Below are 21,909 nucleotides of genomic sequence, written 5' to 3' on the forward strand. Positions count from 1 at the left end.
ATTTGCACGTACTAATATTAGCTATTGCGACACAATTCTGAAACAGAGTGCCTCATTAAACAAGTAATTGGCAATCACAGAGCTTCAAGAGCTTACGAAAAACCTCATACTGTCGGTTTGCAGTAACATATGAGAAGAAATTTCATCTTTACTTTCATACTAGGAAAATCTTGTTTCACTAGCTGTTGATAACTCTTGAGAAATCACTGGAAATATAAGTACTGATATATCGCCATAAATGAGAAAATTCCTTGTGTTTACGAATTGAAAAAATACTCTCCTCCTTGTGTGCTATCATTCGCCAAACGTTGGTTTCGATGTCTCGAGAGGTTTAGGAGATATGAGAGATTTTGCGAGTATTTAATCGTCGCGGGCGTGGGATCCGAAGTGAGCTCGCTACATAGGATTTTCTCGAGATCGGAGGCAGATAGAATGGTTCAAATGGCTCTGAGCACTATGGGACTTAACTTCTGAGGTCATCAGTCCCCTAGAACTTAGGACTACTTAAACCTAACTAACCTAAGGACATCACACACACCCATGCCCGAGGCAGGATTCGAACCTGCGACCGTAGCGGTCGTGCGGTTCCAGACTGTAGCGCCTAGAACCGTTCGGCCACCCCGGCCGGTGGAGGCCGATAGAGACCTGCTCCCAAATCTAAACAAAACTTCAATATGTCAGCTAAATTTCATACGCAGCAACATAAGGTCTAATAAGCACCGAACGCGAAATCATAGCGACCCCTATTTTTCATTGCAAACTTTTCGAGTTTTGCTTAGCGTCTTACTAAAACGTGAATACCACAATAAGTATGACCATTAGCGAGATGATGGGCACATCGCCACAAAGCTGACATATAAGGCTACAAGCAAGGTAAAAACGAAATGCCGCAGGGATTAGCCGAGCGGTCGTACTCGCTTCGGCAGTAGATATACTAAAATTGGAACGATACAGAGAGGATTAGCATGACCCCTGCGCAAGGATGACACGCAAAATCATACTGTCCGGTCAGAGGGTTTAGATACCCTCTGTAATAAAAAAACTGAGTGAACGGATCAACGAACAACCTGAATGGGTGTCATCGGACGTCCGCGACAAACAAATTCAACGAACAATATAGAACAAAATGAGATAAAAAAAGCGGTCTAAGGCGCTGCAGTCATGGACGGTGTGGCTGGTCCCGGCGGAGGTTCGAGTCCTCCCTCGGGCATGGGTGTGTGTGTTTGTCCTTAGGATAATTTATGTTAAGTAGTGTGTAAGCTTAGGGACTGATGACCTTAGCAGTTAAGTCCTATAACATTACACACACATTCGAACTTTTTTTTTAAATGAAATATTTTTACTGAATGGTTTCTGTAAAGTCGTTTGAGAAAGATTACAGTGTGCGCTCGCTTCGTTACTGTCAGCGCAGAGCGTCGTAGAGCGGCGCGTGCAAATACCTGTACGCGTTTCAATATGCGCTGGACCCGCGCGACATGTGCGGAACGTGCATGTCGCTTTGTAGTGTCGTGTCGCGTTTCACGTGCTATACGCGTCTCAATTTGCGCTTAGCCTTAAACTGTCGACTTGGTTTACGCGAATACTATCTACGCTGCTCATGCCTACTGATGCGACCGTCCTAATGAAAAACCCTGGTCGCGCACAGGAAGGAAATTTCGGTTCGAGGCTGATTTTTCTGACAGTTTTCGCGGGCCACATACATTCTTAGCGGGCCGCATGTGTCCTGCGGGCTGCTATTTGCCCACCGTGGCCGGCCGCGGTGGCCAAGCGGTTCTAGGCGCTTCAGTCTGGAACCGCGAGACCGTTACGGTCGCAGGTTGAAATCATGCCTCGGGCATGGATGTGTGTGATGTCCTTGCGTTAGTTAGGTTTAAGTAGTTCTAAGCTCTAGGGGACTGATGACCTCAGATGTTAAGTCCTATAGTGCTCAGAGCCATTCGAACGCCCGTTTTTTTTTTTTTTTTTTTTTTTTTTTTTTGCCCACCCTGGCCCTCTGACGTAACAAGGCAATAACGTCACCTATTCTAAGGAAATGCTACATAGTTGTGCAGTTGACATTTATTGCGATTAAATCTCCTGTAAACTTCGCTTAAAATTATGGTCAGATTTCGGAATTTCAAATGTTAGTTACCTTAGTGCTAGCAGAACTTCACGCGAAGGTCTAGTTGAGCTGTTGTTATGTTATGTGGAGGAATGACGGAGACGTAGAGCACATTTCAGAAGTAGCACTGCCTTACATTGCTCACAAACACGCCTCCCGAAGCTGGCTACAGCTGTACAGCTGTCTCCTTTATGGTGCTGCCGTTAAGTGGGTCAGCAGGTGTTCACTGGCGGCGGGTGGCGTGTAGCGCGCGCCGTGGTATGGCCATCTCCGGCGGAAAGCCGCGGCGCCTGACGCAGCACGTCATTTAACCCCGCGCCTATCTCTCACGCTCGCCATTACATCACCTTTATGGAGCCGGCTCGGTCGTATCTCCCAAAACCTGGGCGTGAAAGGCCGACGGTGTCCGCGAATAAATATTGGCGATCAGCTGGCAGATATTGTCCTGGACAGAGCGTTTACTGGAAATATCGTTATGTTATTCATGGCGCGCCAGAGGATATTCAAAGCGAAATTTATGGCTAAACACAGGTCATAAGGCGGCAAGACTGCAAATAAATCCCCCGTCCCGACCTGCCCGAGGCTTACAGCAAATGCCACTTGCATACCGCAAAAAGGATCTCTCCGATGCTCGTATTTCTAGAGCATGTGTGTCACAAATCGCCAGAACCAACGCAGACTATGGAGAAATATTTCGCACAGCTATCTGGCCTGCGCTGTGTATGACCGAAAATCACGTAAAGCTTTGTCAAAGTTTAAAGGTGCTACTATGACCATAGGGTGGTTTAGTTTCCAGCTTTCTGACCGGTTAGTAGCATGTGTTGTACTGGTTATATATATGGTAAATATTCCAAGGTATACCTCAACGGATTACTCTATTTTAAATGTTTCTGTAACAAAAACGACACACACATATCGTCTAGTGACTAACAATGATTAGTAATTTTCCTAGATTCGATCCCAGGTACTACTTGAGTTAACAGCAATGGATGCCGAAAACTCCCGGTATAAGAAGTCATCCTCATTCTTCCAACGGCCTGATCAAAAGACGCGGAGGACCTGAGTTTAATGGCAACCTTGTGACAGAAAACTTACCCTAAGCAGCGGAAAGCTCAAGAACAAGCAACGGTGTGAGGAAGCAGAAAGTAATGGAAAACACAGCATTAAAGAAACATAATATGTATCCACAGCACATCTGGCAGGTAATTGGAAGAATGTCGTGATGATATACGCATCGACTAAAGATTCGGATTTTTGAGCGGGAAATTTAAGACGTTTGAATGTGGTAGGGAAGCTACAAATTCTGAAGACAGAAAGATAAAAGCCAAGTATTGATATAGTGTTGTCACTGACATGAAAACGAAAGAATTTAAGGATTTCTGGTCAGATGAATATAGGATAATATAATCACCAGCAGAAAATGATTTAATGGGCGTAGGATATGTTATGAAAAAAAGGCAGAGAAGAGAGTGAATTACTGTCAAATGTCCTGTGATAGCAAACCAACGCCACCAACAATAGTTCCAATATATATGCTTACAGCATGAGCAGAAGGTGAGTTAGAAGATGTAAGTGAGGATATTTAACGGGTGATCAATTATGTAAGGAAGTACAAGAAGGTACTGAAGAAATACAATACAGGCTTGTTAGTATGGATGGCACAGGAGAAAAACTAATTGAGTTCCGCAAAACATTTTAGCTATTAACAGCCAGTCCATCGTTTAAAAATCACAAAAACATAAAATGTACTTCTAAAAGACTGAAGAAACGGACTTTGCTTGACAAAGTTTACAGACAGATACTCGAATGTAAGGCGTATTCAGGAGTATATATAAATTCTGGTCACAATTTAGGAATGATGAAGAACGGACACAAGTTTAAGAGAATGATTTGGAAGATACAATGTGGCAAGAGATGGGACACAGGAAAGTAGTGAGAAATGGGGAGTTGCGTTTGAAGTCCCAAAAGGATATAGATACTGGGATATTGAATACTACAGCAGGTACTACAGATGAAGAGGAATGGACATCTTTAAAAAATTCAATCCTCGATAATAAAGGAAATACTTTCGTTGACAGACGAAAGAACGACTTGCAAAAATGTACGGGTAAAACTAGAATACAAGAAGATAAATCAATCAGTAATCAAATAATGAGAAATAACAGGGAAGCCATGATAAAGATTCTGCGGTAAAATTATAAGAAAAAGTTCTTACTCAGCATATACAGTAGAAAAGTCAATACCACTTTCGGTGGAATTAGGAGCGAGAGTGATGACACGAAGAGTACAATGGTAACTCCACTACTAAATGAAGAGAGATAAATGTACACTGAAGACCACTATAAGGGAGAAGTCTGATGTGAAAAAAATTGGAATCGATGTGGAAGACATAGGGGATCTTGCATTGGAATCGGTATTTTGTAGAGCTTTGGAACAACTACGCTCATGTAAGGCAACAGGGGTAGATAACATTCCTTCGAAATTTCTAGGCTCTACGGTGAAAATGGCAGTCAGGGCGATATGTATAATGTATGAAACAGAAGATATATCATCACAGTCTTGGAGAATTATCGTCCACAGAATCCTGAAGATGGGAAGGGCGGAGAAGTGTGGCAACTATCACGCGATCAGTTTCACAGTTGATGGATCTACGTTGATGTCAAGAGAAATAACGAAGTGACGGAACAGAAAACTGTTGATCTACTAGATGACACTCATTTCACGTTTCGGATAGCTAAAGTATAAAAGGATACAAAATGTTCGAAATTCTGTGAAAAATTGAAATAAGCCATAGGGAAAGACACGTGAAGCAGACTTACACATGAGTCAAAAGAGAAGAACCAGGATGGAAGACGCAGAACGCAGTTCAAGGATTAAAAAAAGATCCAAGAAAAGAATGCAATTTTTCGCCCCTATTATTCAGTCTGTATATATAAGAAGCAACGATGGAAATGAAATGAGAAAAAAATTAAGAGTGCTTTTAAAACTTAGGGTGAAAAGATTCACTGATAGTATCGCTAACTTTAGTTAAAGTGACCTGTTCAGTGGAATGAACACTAATACAGAACAGTAATTAAGAACGTACCGAAGTTAGACGAGAGTAATCAGGAGTAGCAGAAATTAGATTAGTGATAACGTAAACATCACAAAGTAGATAACGTGAAGGAGCTGTGCAACCTTGGAAGCAAAATAACACATAATGGAGGAAGAAAGGAGGAACAAACTGTATACTGTCACAGGTAAAGAAGGCAGCCTCAGTCTAGCATATGAGTAGTCTACTGCTATTATACATAGGGCTCAAATTGAAGAAGCAATTACTGAGAATGTACGTTATGTACACAATATTACACGATTGTTAATCATGAACGCTTGGAACACCAGAAAAGAAGAGAACTGAACTGTTTGAGATATGGTGCTGCAGACGGACGTAGAAGATTATGTTGAAACGGTACAGTAGTTTCCGCTCAATCGGTACAGTAGTTTCCGCTCTATAAGCAGCAGGTTTCGCTGCTCGCTCGCACCGGGAAATAGAAACAGAGGCGGCTCCGCAGCCAATTTTATTACACGACGCGGCCGGCCGCGGGTGCAACAGAACCCATGTGGACGGGTGGAAAGAAATGTGTCAGGCATCATAATACGTATTTATGTGTCGTGTATTATGCATTTCTTGTACGTGGATGTGAATCTGCACATGAACTTCCCTAATCCTCCTCACACTTTTCCGTAAAGCGTGGCAAAATCTTTGTTGGGAATTGGTTTCTAGTATAGTAGTGCCAACCTTACTCCTGACTAGGGGATCAGAGAGACAGCACAGGCAGGTAAAAGTCAAAGACTTTCCAGTGTCACAAGATTTGGGGTGGAGAAGTTGGTCACGGCCAAGTGGTTCGACCACCCCCTCCACCGGGACCCAGGAAGACCTCCGGGTGCCCGCCATATTCTAGGGGTGTTACAGAAGACGGGTAAGTGAGCAGTCGTGCCCTCAGTGCGTCTGTCTCAATGTTCACGCATGGAAGAGAGGTATTTGAATATTTGTACTAATTCTTTTATTTCCAGCTTCGGATTGTGTAAGGTAATGAATGTGCTCGTTTAATTCCGGAAATTTGACCCCCTGTGTTAAAGTAGCTGGTCCCCAGTTTGCCCGTTATCCTCCTCACATGGTGAATATCCTATGTAAAATATTGGGAGACTTTGGTGGTATACATTTGGCCAACGCAATTCCGTCTTACCCGTAGAAATGTGCGTGCAGATTAGTATATAATACACCCGAGCTATAAGTTGTAAAATTGTAATATCTGTAAACTGAAACAATTACTGCTGTCGCTGTAAAGTCGAGTGATAATGTTTAAAATAAATAGGTAATCAACTGTCATCAATCTTTAACATACCTAAAAATCACAAAGAAGTCAAGTTAAAGGAATTTATTTAAAATAAAAGCTATAGAATGCAGGGACCCACACATCAGCGTGTGAGCCCTCCAGCCCCTTGCCTTTTATCGTACAGAAAGGGCACGCTCTCTAGGTAGCGCTCTCAAGCTCCTCTCCCAAGTTATCCGTTGCGCAATTTTGATTCAGCGCTTGACATCAACTTTCATCTGGCGTCCCTAGGCAAGGAGGTAAGACGGTAAACTTTCAAAGTATACTAATAGCATTACGAATGAGGAGGTTCTCTACGGAAGAAACGAAGAAGTAAACACACTGAAACCTCTGACAAGAAGAAGGAACAGGATGACAGGACATGAGTTAAGACATCACGGAATTTCATCTTTGATACATAGTAGAGGGTACTGCAGACGGTTAAAACTGTACGAGAAGACAAGGATTGGAATATATGTCCGTGGTCTATGGAACTCTTCTATCCCTGACGTTTCGTACAAAGCTACGTTCGTTATCTTCGGAGGTGCTCCTGGTTGTGCTGAGTCTTGCCGACTGAAGAGTCGGACGTCGAAAAACGGCCTAAATTCCGTGGAAAGTGGGGGTGGTCTGGATTTCACGTGACAGAAGAGATAAACCTTGTCAAGGATAAAAAATAACTATCGATTGTAGTACGTCAAAGATAAAAACTTCTCATCGATTCTGTAGCGCCACTTTCCGTATATCGCTGAGTTTCATCCCCATGTTTATGTATTTTGATGGCTTCTATATATAGCCGCTGATAATAGTTCGACATAATACATAAAATTTCATTTTCCGAAAATTTCACTACGTGATCACCCGACTGAAGATCATTTTCCGCCATGGCTGACTTTGTTTTCCCTAGTCGGCAAAGACTTTTCGTTCCTTCAACCGTGTAATGACACTTCTCTTTGTAGTTCCAATGTAGACCCTACCACACGTAAAGGGAATCTTGTATACACCACTTGCAGACGGAGGGGGACGTTTATCCCTAACGGAACGAAGTGCTTGACCTATTTTCTTAGTTGGTCTGAAAATCAGTCGAACGTTATGTTTCCTTAAAATCTTGCCGATTTGATTCGTTACTCAGCGTGCAACTCCATCAATCTGCTCATTAAATTCACCATTAAACTGAAAATAAAGCTGCGTCAAATTCGGGTTTGGCATCCTTTCCGTAACCCAGCGTGCTATCTAAAGGATATTGCTGTTTGTCGTATGGCTGTTTAATGATCTCAGAGAAGTATGACTGTTGTTGTTGTAGTCTTCAGACCTGAGCCTGGTTCGATGCAGCTCTCCATGCTACCCTAACCTGTGCAAGCTTCTTCATCTCCCAGTACTTACCGCATCCTACATCCTTTTGAATCTGCTTAGTGTATTCATCTCTTGGTCTCCCTCTACGATTTTTACCCTCCACGCTGCCCTCCAATGCTAAATTTGTTATCCCTTGATGCCTCAGAACATGTCCTACCAACTGGTCCCTTCTTCTTGTCAAGTTGTGCCACAAACTCCTCTTCTCCCCAATTCTATTCAATACTTCCTCATTAGTTATGTGATCTACCCATCTAATCTTCAGCATTCTTCTGTAGCACCACATTTCGAAAGCTTCTATTCTCTTCTTGTCCAAACTATTTGTCATCCATGTTTTACTTCCATACATGGCTACACTCCATACAAATGCTTTCAGAAACAAAATCCTGGTGCCGGCCGGTGTGGCCTTGCGGTTCTAGGCGCCTCAGGCATGGATGTGTGTCATGTCCTTAGGTTAGTTAGGTTTAAGTAGTTCTAAGTTGTAGGGGACTGATGACCATAGATGTTAAGTCCCATAGTGCTCAGAGCCATTTGAATCATTTTTGACTTCGTGGCACTTAAATCAATACTCGATGTTACCAAATTTCTCTTCTTCAGAAACGCTTTGCTTGCCATTGCCAGTCTACATTTTTTATCTTCTCTACTTCGACCATCATCAGTTATTTTGCTCCCCAAATAGCAAAACTCCTTTACTACTTTAAGTGTCTCATTTCCTAATCTAATTCCCTCAGCATCACCTGACTTAATTTGACTACATTCCATTACCCTCGTTTTGCTTTTGTTGATGTTCATCTTATATCCTCCTTTCAAGACAGTGTCCATTCCGTTCAACTGCTCTTCCAAGCCCTTTGCTGTCTCTGACAGAATTACAATGTCATCTGTGAAACTCAAAATTTTTACTTCTTCTCCGAACTTTTCTTTTGTTTCCTTTATTGCTTCCTCAATATACAGATTGAATAACATCGGGGAGAGGCTACAACCCTGTCTCACTCCCTTCCCAACCACTGCCTCCCTTTCATACTCCTCGACTCTAATAACTGCTATCTGCTTTCTGTACAAATTGTAAATAGCCTTTTGCTCTCTGTATTTTACCCCTGCCACCTTCAGAATTTGAAAGAGAGTATTCCAACCAACAGTGTCAAAAGCTTTAAGTCTACAAATTCTAGAAACGTAGGTTTGTCTTTCCTTAATCTTTCTTCTAAGATAAGTCGTTGGGTCAGTATTGCCTCACGTGTTCCAACATTTCTACGGAATCCAAACTGATCTTCCCCGAAGTCGGCTTCTATCAGTTTTTCCATTCGTCTGTAAAGAATTTTCGTTAGTATTTTGCAGCTGTGACTTATTAATTTTCAGATCTGTCAACACCTGCTTTCTTTGGGATTGGGATTATTATATTCTTCTTGAAGTCTGAGGGTGTTTCGCCTGTCTCATACATCTTGCTTACCAGATAGTAGAGTTTTTTCAGGACTGGCTCTCCGAAAGCTATAGTAGTTCTAATGGAATGTTGTCTACTCCCGATGCCTTGTTTCGCCTCAGGTCTTTCCATGCTCTGTCAAACTCTTCACGCAGTATCGTATCTCCCATTTCATCTTCATCTACATTCTCTTCCACTTCCATAATATTGTCCTCATATGACTGCATTTACATTATCTTGAATTCCCTTATTGAACGAATCGAATGAGTCTACTGCACATTTCTGTGGACTAGTGCTATATTGCACTACAGTGAATATCCCTTTTTGCCATGATTGTGGACTGGGAATGGGGGGAGGAGCGAAGGGGGCTGGCAGCAGTACAATAAGCCCACTTTTCAGCTAGTAAACACAAAACAAGGATGCATATTTACCACGAATTTAAAAGTATTTTAATATGTGATGTTAATTGGAGAATGTAAGAAATAATGCTGTCTTCACGAACTGTTTAAAAAGAGTGATAAAAATGTGGACTGACAACACAGTTAAAAACACATGACGAAAAAGAAACACTTGATGAACAAAAAACACTTGCAGAATAAAAAACACTTGAAGAACAAAAAACACTTGAAGAACACTGAACACCACAGAACTGACCATTAAAAAAGAGCTCTATACACTTTCACTAAAACTAGAAAAGGACCTGCCCTGGGATGGTAAATTGTTTATGAAAAGGAATGTGGATATGGAGATACGAGAGCGGTAATGATGAGGACTGGTAAGAGATGGGAATGAGTCAGGGGTAGCTGTGGGGAACAGGGAGGAAGTGGTTGCTAGTATTGAAATCTGTAATTTGAAAGGAAAACGGGTTGGGGGGCGACAGGGAAAAGGAGGGTATGTGGAATGGGGAGAGGCCCGAGGAGTGAGCCTGTGACATGGGTGGGGGGGGGGGGTGGGGGGGGTTCGGGTAATGCAAAGCTGACATGACCGGTATACGTCAGGGCGGAGTTCGTAGTCTGGGAGAGAGAGGTGGAACACGACGTGGGGGATGTGAAGGTTGGTGGGATGGGTTGGTTAAGCCACAGTAGTACACGAGGACTGGGAATGGGTGGGGCACAACAGGATTGCTGGAGTCAAGTCTGCGGGAGGTGTAGGCTATCCAGAGGTGTCCAATGTGAGAGAAGTGAGTTTGATGTGTTGGTGTAGGAAAGTTTTGTGGGAACGAAACAGATTTAGTAAGCGAGGTGGGAAGCATGGCGACTGAAGGGACTTAAGTGAATGTCACTGTGATGATCGTATTGGCCCGCAATGTACATTTACTGAGAAACTAAGTCCCTCGCCCACCATAAATTGTGCGATGTGATCTCATTGGTGAAGGTTTGGGCGTTCTTGTTGTTCCTTTTGTCTGCTCATTCATTAAAGTAGTAGAAGCGCCAATTTTTCTCTGAAATTTCACATTCAGATTGAGAATGTGTAAAGTAATGAATAATCTTTGGTTGTTCCTTTAAATTTCAGTATCAGTACTCCCTCCTGCACGACTGCTAAATTTGAATCTTTGTTGAGTGCAAAATGTGATTTTAGGCTGGGAAGATCAGATGCTACTTGTCAACAGCTAACTTCTGCTTTGCACTTTTAATTTTTCGGTTAGTGTGATTTCTCTGTCGTTTGCACTTTCTGCTAGAGGGGGCGTCTTCAAATTTCAGTAGCGAAATATTGTTCAGTTCCATTTTCTGTGGTTGACATCTGTGTTGAAATGAATTCGCTTTACGGTTCTGTAAGCACGCTTGCTGAGTGTGGCCAGTTGTGCGACATTGTCGGCATTCTGCTTGGCTGAGAACGTAGTGTTTACGGTTGTGCGCTATGAAGCACTTTGCACAAGACGTCGGTGCGTGATGGCTGTTTTGTCTCGGTCGCACTGTGAATTACCTACGCTCTAGACGGTGAGCAACGGGAACCGTTTGCGAATGGCAGCGCTAACATGAGCCCGTGAGGAATACTTAGGTTCCATGGCTGCAACTACGGGACTGTTAAATCCATTTCCTTAATATCTTGTACATCCTGAGAGTCGGTAAATTGTCTTACATCACTTACATACGAATTGCATTGCTTTAAGATTTCTGCTCACATGTATTGTCCGCCATACTTTGGACAACTACATCGGGAAGAATTTCTTCCCTAAATTATGCTCCACACACAAAACTACATTTTTAATTTTCAGTTCTGCCGTAAGGTCTGTTATCCATTCTATACGAGACTGGGCTAGTTGACCACGTTTTCTGACTAATTTTTAGCGAGTAACAACCATATGTATCTGTGAGACACAATATTCCTCTATTTTAATGAGTAGATCAGCCTAGGACAAAGCATGCGGCTCTATCCGAGGAAATAATTTTTTTTTTGAGTCGTCAGTCGTATGACTGGTTTGATGCGCCCCGCAACGAATTCTTCTACTGTGCCAATCTCGTCACCTCCGAGCAGCCCTTGCAACCTACGTCCTCGCTTATTTGCTGGATGTATTCCAATCTCTGTGTTTCTCAAAAATTTTTACCGTTGACAGTTCCAACTAGTACAACGCAAGTCATTCTCCGATGTCTGAATATATGTTCTATCACACAGTCCCACCTTCTTGTCAGTGTTTTCTCTATATTTCGACCCTCTGCGATACCGCGCGGAACCTCCGCATTCCTTACCTTATTAGTCCACCCAATTTTCAACATTAGTCTATAGTACCACATCTCAAATGCTTCGATGCTATTCTGTGTCGTTACATACAATTCTGTGCTCCAAACGTACATTCTCAGAAATTTCTTCCTCAAGTTAAGGCCTATGTTTCATACCAGCCGACTTTGTCAGGAATCCCATTTTGGCCGGTGCTAGTCCGCTTCTGATGTCCTATTTGCTCCGTCCGTCTTTGGTTGCTTAGCTGCCTAGGGAGTACAATTCCGTAACTTCATCTACTTCGTGATCATCAATCCTTGCGTTAAGTATGTCGCTGTTCTCATTTGTACTACATCTCTTTATTCTTGCCTTTCTTCGATTTACTCTCAATCTGTACTCTGTACTCATTAGACTATTCATTTCATTCAGCATGTCTTCTTATCGTTCTTCAGTTTCATTGAGGTTAGAAATGTCATCAGCTAATCTTATTGTTTGTATCCCTACATCTTGTAATTCTACTCTTGAGCCTCTCTATTATTTCCGTCATTGTTATTTTGAAATAAACAGCCTCATTAATCCGACTTCTTCGTTCTTGGTCGTCCACTCTTATTCTTCCCTCTTGCTCATGTACATATTGTATTGTATTCATATCTCCCTATACCATACCCCTGCTTTCCTCAGAATTTCTATCTTACACCAACTGACAATGTTGTACGCTTTTTCCAGCTCGACAAATTCTGACTTGACTTTTTCTTAGTCTCGCAACCGTAACGAGAGAACTGCCTATCTAGAGCCTTTACCTGCCTTAGAGCCAAACTGATCTTCATCTAATTCATCTCAATTTCCTTTTTATTCCTCTGTGTATTATTCGTGTGAGGAACTACGATGCCTCAGTTGTTAAGCTGATTGCGGAAAAATTTTATCACCTGTCAGGTGTTGCAATCTTCGGAATTGTGTGGGTGATATTTTTCCAAAAGTCAGATGATATATCGCCTGACTCGTACATTCTATATACCAACCTGAATAGTCATTTTTTTGCCACCTCCCACAATGATTTTAGAAATTCTAATGGAATGTTATCTATCCCTTCTGCCTCATTTGACCTTAAGTCTTCCAAAGCTATTTAAATTCTGATTCTAATACTGGATCCCCTGTCACTTGTATACCGACACATGTTACTTCTTCGATCACATCGGACAAATCTTTACTCTCAGAGGCTTCAATGTACTCTTACCAACTATCCATTCGATCCTCTGCATTTAACAATGGAATTACCATTGCACTCTTAATTTTACCCCTTTTCTGGTAATTTCAAAGAAGTTTGTTTTGAGTTTTCTATATGGTGAGTCAGCCCTCCCTACAATCACTCCTTTCTCGATTTCTTCACATTTTTCATACAGCCATTTCGTGTTAGCTCAGCCCTTCCTACATTCACTCCTTTTTCGATTTCTTCACATTTTTCATACAGCCATTTCATGCCAGCTTCCCTGAACTTTCTATTTATATCATTCCTCATCGACTTATAGCTCTGTATTCCTGAGTTTCCCTGAACATTTTAGTACTCCCATCCTTCAGCGACCAATTGAAGTATTTGTTCTATTACCCATGGTTCCTTCGCAGTTACTTCCTTTGTAGCTTTGTTTTTTCTTCCAACTTCTGCCATTATCCTTTTTAGAGTTGCCCATTCCCAATCAACTATACTGCCGACTGCGCTATTCCCTGTCGCAATGCGGCGGCATGGTTCTACCTGCACCCACGTGCGAACTTGTTGCAACAGATCACTGGTAGGAAAGCCGAGCAGAAACCTACCGTACTGCAACTCGCACCAGGCTGCATGCAACGTAACTGTCCTAAGAATCGGGCAAAGTTCTTAATTTTGAATGAAAGATGAAAATATTGGCAAAACTTCGGTATATTCTGAAGTCGAGAATTACACGTTCACTGCCAATCCTGTATTAATCCTAACACAGTCATACATAAACGTTTTAATTCAGATTAGCAAGTTTATGGTAACGTATTTCCCGAAATCTGAACAGCTACTAAGGACGGATTGTTCTTAAAAATGCTCGCCACACTATTACGTTTGTCGGTGGGTAATGCACTCAAATTTCTAGTCAACAATCTGCTCAAAACGCCTCGCGGAATTACTGTCTTCTCTCATACACAAAATCACTTAAAAATCAATACTTTCTAAAAAAAAAAAAAAAAACGCACCGGAATAAGTATGCCCTCACTTCAAAGCACTTTTGAGGCACGTAGCGCAACTAAAACCGTCAATAATTGAAACAACAAGTTTACTGTTACCAGTCACCGTTTTATTTATATCCATGACGCGTTTCAAAGGTTTAAACGTCCATGATCAGGTGGATTTACATTAGTTAATAAGACATCTGTGTTTGTGTTGTGTTACGATTTTTTGGAGGAACTTGGGGCACTGTCTCAAGTGGTCACAGGTTCCTTTCGCTGTCATAACATATCACATGTATACTGTCATGTCCGTAAACAAATATTTGTTTACAAACATGACAGTATACATGTGATGTGTTATGACAGCTAAAGGAACCTGTGACCACGTGAGACAGTGCCACAAGTTCCTCCAAAAAATCATAACACAACACACACGCGCACGCGCACGCGCACACACGCACACACGCACGCACACACGCACGCACGCACACACGCACACCCACACCCACACACACACACACACACACACACACACACACACACACACACACACAGACAGACAGACACGCGCGCGAGGGCGCGCGCGCGCTCGCTCGCGCGCGCGCACTTGCGCGCGAGCGTGTGTGTGTGTGTGTGTGTGTGTGTGTGTGTGTGTGTGTGTGTGTGTGTGTGTGGGCGTGCGTGCGCGTGTGGTTGTGTGTGTGTGTGTGTGTGTGTGTGTGTGTGTGTGTGTGTGTGTGTGTGTGTGTGTGTGTGTGTGTGTGAGCGCGTGTGTGTGTGCGCACACACACACACACAGATGTCATACTAACTAATGTAAATCCAGCTGATGATGGAGGTTTAAACCTTTGAAACGCGTAGTGGAGATAAATAAAACGGTGACTGGTAACAGTATACTTGTTGTGTCATCTAATGTCACAAATAGTCACGGAAAGACCAACCTAAAATGTTCGCAATTAAAGTAAATCCGGCAAACCATAACTTCATTCGGAGCTCACACTACACCCGACCGTATCATTGAAAGGCTGGGCTCCGACTACTTAGACTGCTGTAAGTATTCCATATCTCCAAGAGAAAAGACGCGCGAACAACACTTCGTCATGATTGGTCAGTTTTATCTAAGGCCAACAGAAAAACATTGTTCTCCCGCGTTAGTCCGCGCTTTTCATGAATAGGTAATCAACACTTTCAAACTGTACTTTTTCCCAAAATAAATATTTAACTTTCTGATATTTTGTTTACTCTTTAAGTTATTAACTATTTTCATTTTCACTCAAATTTGCTTTCCTTTTACCATAAACTTACGTAACATATTATGATATGAAATTCCCCGTCGTCTGCAGTCATACTATCTTACACATTTCTCGCGCTAGTTCGTACAGCGTTTATCAGTAGAACAATTATCTTCATATTTACTTTAGACCACATTCACGCATCATTTATACTAATAAAAGCATTTACAAAACTGTACAAACATCAATAAACAAAAAAACATTCAAGAAATAAACAGAACGTTTCACAAAAATAGTCTCTTGACTTGTTTCTTTAATGTCTCTGTGCGGTACTCGACTCTGGTGGATGAAAATTAGAACTACATGCTCGACTTAACCCGTTTCAGACCATATGTCACGCATGAGTCATCCTCCCGTTACGCAGGTTCTAGACAGGAGCCATATAAGGCGCCACGCATCAGCAACTTCCATAGCGTCAGAGAACTTCAAGCGTATCTCCTAATTTCTTAGTAGTTCCGTATTCCACTTCTTTGTGCACTGACATTTCCTGACTTATCCCTAAAACTTTAGCCTAATCTTCATCACTAATAAATTTTGTTCTGAGATACATCTGCTACTCGGTACGTCTTATAATCCGATATCTGGTTTTGGAATCTCTCCCTGATATTGATGCAGTCTAACTGAAATCTTCCCGTAGATCCCAGCCATTTCCAAGTTTACTTCCACTTCTTGTGATTCACTATTACTTGCTGAAATTTATTGCAGAACTCAATTAGTCGTTCTCCTTTCTCATTCCAAGTACCAAGCCCATATTCTCCCGTAACCCTTTCTTCCATTCCTTCCCCTACAATCGCATTCCAGTCCCCCACAAATTCTACATTTTCGTCTTCCTTTTCATACTGAATTACCCATTCACTACCCTCATATACTTTCTAGCTTCCTCATCACATTGGAACTTTTGACTTCCCTCGGCCTAACTCGTAGAACGTTATTCTTTCGTTGGTTATTCAATCTTTTTTCTCATGGTCACCTCCCCCTTTACAGTCCCCTCCGAATGGGGGCTATTCCGGAATCCTTTCTCAATAGAGAGATCATCATGACGCGTTTTCCTGTGGACAAACATTATGCAGCGGTGTCCACTGTCTGCTGCATCCTCATGCCAATGATCATGGGAGATTATTCCGCCCTTAGGGGCAGTTTCCCAGTCCAAGGGCAAGAGTGCCAGCTGGTAGCGTAACGGTAAGCGTCGCGCACTGTAGATAAGATGTTACGAGTTCGAGTACATTCACTGTTACGTTTTTGACTTCTTAAGTAATAGAACCCAGTACGTTGTCCTCGATGGTGAGTGTTCATCGGAGGTGAGAGTATCATCTGGAGTGCCTCAGGGAAGTGTGGTAGGTCCGTTGTTGTTTCCTATCTACATAAATGATCTTTTGGATAGGGTGGATAGGAATGTGCGCTGTTTGCTGATGATGCTGTGGTGTACGGGAAGGTGTCGTCGTTGAGTGACTGTAGGAGGATACAAGATGACTTGGACAGGATTTGTGATTGGTGTAAAGAACTGCAGCTAACTCTAAATATAGATAAATATAAATTAATGCAGGGCTTCCCAACCTGTGGTCCGCGGACCCCTTAGGGGTCCGCCGGCTCTTTCTAGGGGGTCCGCGGCCACCAAATCGTGTAAAATAATGAATAAAATTATTGAATAAAAATGTGAAAATCAAATTCATAACTTTTTTTCCGTGTGAAAAACATGTGTACTTTTACTTCAGGTCGTATTCCCAAGCAGCCTTTGCGGTTCCTAAGTGAGAACGCATACACAGTTTAGTGCCGGAGAATGCGGCTTCTCTGTTCGACTGTTTCGCAACAATACAGGGGTCGTTTGTGCGCCGGCTCCCGGCGCTAGATGCGCTGAAACCTTTTACGCATGCGCGGAGCGAGATTTGTCGACCAATCACAGCGCTTGCTGGCACGTATGCTATCCCAGGCATCATTAAATGTTAAGCTTGCTTTGTCAGTGCACTAACTATTTCATAATTCAATTTTTGACCAGTTAATTACTTCTAACATGGATCTATGTCTGAAGTCAGGATCATTGAAGAAGGGTGCAGTTTCTCCATCGCCTTCACAACAAGGGAAGTTTCCAGTTGAAATGAATGAGGAGGGAAGCCGACCAAAGGAAGACTTTACATACAACTGAACATTTTTCTTCGGATTTCGCGAAAAACGACACACACATACAAACGCGAGCGCGCGCGCGCACACACACGACTGTTACGAAATATGCATGTTTCTTACACAACAGTAGCCAAATAGTGGAAGTGAACAGACCATAAGCAGCAGCTTGTCAACAGCGAACAGTTTGGACGCGATGTTGATTACTCTTGGAGGAAGATAGCTCCATCGTGTAAAATTTCAGTTACCGAGTAATTTTAATAAGGCTATAGTGTGTTGATCAAAGGGAGTAAATTCACTAGTAAGTATCTGGATAAAGTGGGAATTGAAATTGGATCGTTAATTTCAAGTTGTTTTCATTCATCTCTAAACCAAAGACTATTGATACTTCCGGTGGGAAGGGGAGGGGGGCGGGGGGAGGGTCATTGGGAACATGGCACTTGCATTAAGACACTTTCAGTTCCCATGGGTGTCGCTCTGAAATTTAAAGTTACTGTGCTCTTGACTGACTAGGGGTCCGCCGTGGATTTTGACTGAAGAAGGGGTCCGCCAGCTGAAAAGGGTGGGAACCCCTGCTGTAATGTTTGAATACTCAGTTAGTAGTGTAGCGCTTGACACAGTCACGTCGATAAAATATTTGGGCGTAACATTGCAGAGCGATATGTAGTGGGACAAGCATGTAATGGCAGTTGTGGGGAAGGCGGTTCATAGGCAGAATTTTGGGAAGATGTGGTTCATCTGTAAAGGAGACCGCTTATAAAACACTAATACGACCTATTCTTGAGTACTGCTCGAGCGTTTGGGATCCCTATTAGGTCGGATTGAGGGAGGACATAGAAGCAATTCAGAGGCAGGCTGCTAGATTTGTTACTGGTAGGTTTGATCATCACGCGAGTGTTACGGAAATGCTTCAGGAACTCGGGTGGGAGTCTCTAGACGAAAGGAGGCGTTCTTTTCGTGAATCGCTACTGAGGAAATTTAGAGAACCAGCATTTGAGGCTGAATGCAGTACAATTATACTGCCGCCAATTTAGGCAGTCATTTTTCCCTCGCTTTGTTTGGGAGTGGAACAGGGAGAGAAGATGCTAGTTGTGGTACGAGGTACCCTCCGCCACCTACCGTATGGTGGATTGCGGAGTATGTATGTAGATGTAGATGTGGATGAGTGTGCTCTGTATCTCTGTCCACCCCTCCGCCCTTTTTGACAACGCCATTGGCAGAAGGAGAGTGGCCTCTTATGTCGGAAGTGCTGACGATTTAATTGAAAATTTTAGCAATTGTCGGGTTCAAACCCGGGGCCGGTGAGGTTTTCTGATTACTAAACAAAGACGCTACACCTCAGACTTTGGGAGCCCACAATTTTCTTGAAAGTCTAATCATTTCTATTCGAACCCTAGATAAGACAAAGGAATTACGAGGTTCATGGTGAATGTTCTATACATATGAAGCCTGAAACTGAAAAGAAGAAAAGAACGGAACTCTGTTTTCCGCCTTTTAAAAGAGAAGAAAATTATCAATTGCTGTAATTATTTCCTGCTAACAAGTTACTGAAAACAATTCTCTATTAGTGCAGGACGTGTCCTATTAAGCAACCTTCGATTAATTGAATCTAATTGACATCACCGTTCCATGGATGTCTTAATCCGATCCCTTAGCCAGAAATGTCTGTTAAGTCTGGAGTTGTACGGGACGGATATGAGGTATACAACCGCTGTCCGCAGCATCTACAGACACGCCTTCGCTGTCATCGGGGCTTAGTTCGAAGAGTGACTCGTCACTGAAGACCAACGACATTCGAGGCCGAAGACGTGTGGTGGTGGGACACAGAGCTGGTTGTCGCCCATCATACGGCCCGACCGCCAGAAGTGACGGTCTGGGGTGCCTTTTCTTTTCATAGCAGGACCCCTTTCGTTGTCATCTTCGTCGCCCTTGCAGGACAGCGGGACGTCGCCGACATTCTACGCCCCGTTTAGTTGCCCTTCGTGGCAAGCCATCCTGGGCTTGCATTTCAGCAGGATATGCCCGCTTGCTCACGGTGAGAATTTCTGCTGCTAGTCTTCGAACTTGCCAAACCCTGTCTAGGCCAGTAAAGTTGCTGACTCTCCACAATTATGAACGTTTGGAGGACAACGGGGAGCGTCCTCCAACCAGCTAACGTGCCAGTTTGGCAGAATATGTCACGATATTGCTCAGGACGATATCCAACAACTCTGTCAATCGCTGCCAATCCGAATAACTGCTTGCATAAGGGCCAGAGGGCAAAACGCATTATTGACTTGCTCAATTTCCCATCTTTCTGAAATTGTGATCGTTTATTTGTCTCTACTTGTACGTCACATCTACCGATTTCTGTACAATTGGGATAATTCCTTTGTGGCGTTTATTTTTTCTTGTCTTAGAGCTTTTGCTCTCTTATCAACAACATTTGTACACTTTAAAATCAGTAGTCGCAATACAAGCTTAAGTATCTTCCTCCACACAGATTCCATCACGCGCCAAATTGTTCGAAAGTTTCGCCTACATCAGCGAATTCAAACTACGAGGAGTTGTAATGTTTGCGAAATTTGCTTTTCTTTCCTTCTGCAACTGTTGATTGCTGTGCAGCGAATCTGATGCTGAAACAGCGCCGCTCCCTCTCAAATTGGTGTCATACGATATGCATACGATATGCCATCTCACAAATTATTATTCCGGCGGTGGCGTGTGTTTTCTTTCTGAGCACGGATACTCGTCACTCTATTGCCCGTTACTGTTTCTCGTTGTTGGGGTACAAAGGTGATTGCTTATACTATTCTTCACTCAGAGCATGTTATTCGTGGTAAGGCAACTGTAACGTCCTTTCCCCTATATTCTATGTTGCAGAGATTGGAGAAAGGAATGGTTAACAGAGAGAGCCCTAGTTGTTGGAAGCTATTTTGACCTCGTTGGATAATACGAAGTCGTATCTCTCTATCTTATAAATACTGCAGTTCCGCACATATAACTGAAAAATGTTGCTCTGACAGGTTAACAGCAATCATTTGACTTCGTTTATTCAAGTTTTGAAAGTAACGCGCTTCCTAGCAATGCCGAAACCCACTCGCGATGGTACTTATTAACTTTTAAAGTTATTCCCCTTTCACACTGATACTTACCACTGCTGTATTACTTTTCCGAATTAATCTCTCTCGTGGTAACTGCCCACGGGAACCTTTTTATAGCTGATCTCATAGTAAAATGTTCAGCCTATTTAAGCTACTGACTAAGAGTGAAGATACTTTTTTTTTGTCTCTCTCCAGGTGTGATGTCTTGATGAGGGATCCCGTCTGATTTCATGCAAACCACGTAACGTAAAGGTCATGCGTTTCCTTCTTCACGACAATTCTGGGTCACATATTGCAGGTGCATCGAAGTCGCTCCTGCAACCTTTTCGATGAGAAGTCTTTGTTCATACAGCAGCCAGCCCGTACTTCACTTCCTACGATTTCCATCTCCCCGCTCACATGAACTGCTGGCTATGAGGGAAGCATTTTGGGACAGATAACCAGCTGCAGACTGGCGTAGGGAATTGGGGAAAATCACAGGCGGCTGCCTGCTATTACGAGACATTTGAAAGCTAGTACCACACTACGACACACATCGAAGTCGGAGCGGCGATTTTACGGAGAAATAGCCGAAAAGTGTTGTTAAATGTTGCAAATAAACTATTTTTTAAAATTTTCTCTGTGGTTTCCATTTCGCGTCTGAACGGACATTGGAAAATATAGCCCTCTTAAACAAGAGCACCTTCAGTTAATATACCAAATCATTCCTTATCATTAACCTACCAAACGACGTGACACCATTCACGGTAGTCAGGCCACAGTAACTAAAACAATTGAATTTTTAAAAGACTTCATAATAGTTCACATAGCATTATCATTTTATACTGAGTTTACTACAATATTTAGGTTGCCATAATGTTGCATTGTAAGGAAGCGCTTTGCTGTAAGCTGTTACAATTCGTCTACTACAATCACGCACTCTGTCAATCATCTTTAAAGGTAGTAAATAATGAATAGCACCTTTTCGTTAGTGTTTACGTTTTAGCAAGAGACATGTTCTTAGAAATTTGAGAGTGGCGCCTTCTAGCGCTTGTTATTGTAGACTCTATGTAGATCCCTTTTTATCTTCCGTTTCTGTATGTTACGCTTATGCCGTCTAGTGATCTGATGTGGAACCAGGCAACTAAAACGATGTCATGCTTAAGATTAGTCTTGCCCTTAGCCTCAAATGGTAGTGCACCATCTTTGTAAGATTTCATAAGCAGAACACAGTACGATTGCACGTTGTCAGATTATGGTGAGGCAAAGATAACTACTGTAGAGAATGATGTTAGTTAAATACACGTATTTTTTTTTTAATTTTCAGACATATAGTTTGGTAAGATTCCATTAGCAGAACATAGTACGATTACGTGCTGTGTCC

The 21,909-nt window shown here is 42.6% G+C and overlaps 1 non-coding gene across 1 annotated transcript; it reads left to right on the forward strand.

Moving 5' to 3' along the window:
• Positions 1-910: 910 nt before the first annotated feature.
• LOC126205356 (U6 spliceosomal RNA) lies at positions 911-1,020 on the forward strand. The gene has a single exon (XR_007540564.1). It is a non-coding gene; the product is annotated as a U6 spliceosomal RNA (small nuclear RNA).
• The last annotated feature ends 20,889 nt before the right edge of the window (positions 1,021-21,909 follow it).

The sequence above is a fragment of the Schistocerca nitens genome, chromosome 1 (assembly GCF_023898315.1).
Source record: "Schistocerca nitens isolate TAMUIC-IGC-003100 chromosome 1, iqSchNite1.1, whole genome shotgun sequence".
NCBI classification, from domain to species: domain Eukaryota; kingdom Metazoa; phylum Arthropoda; class Insecta; order Orthoptera; family Acrididae; genus Schistocerca; species Schistocerca nitens.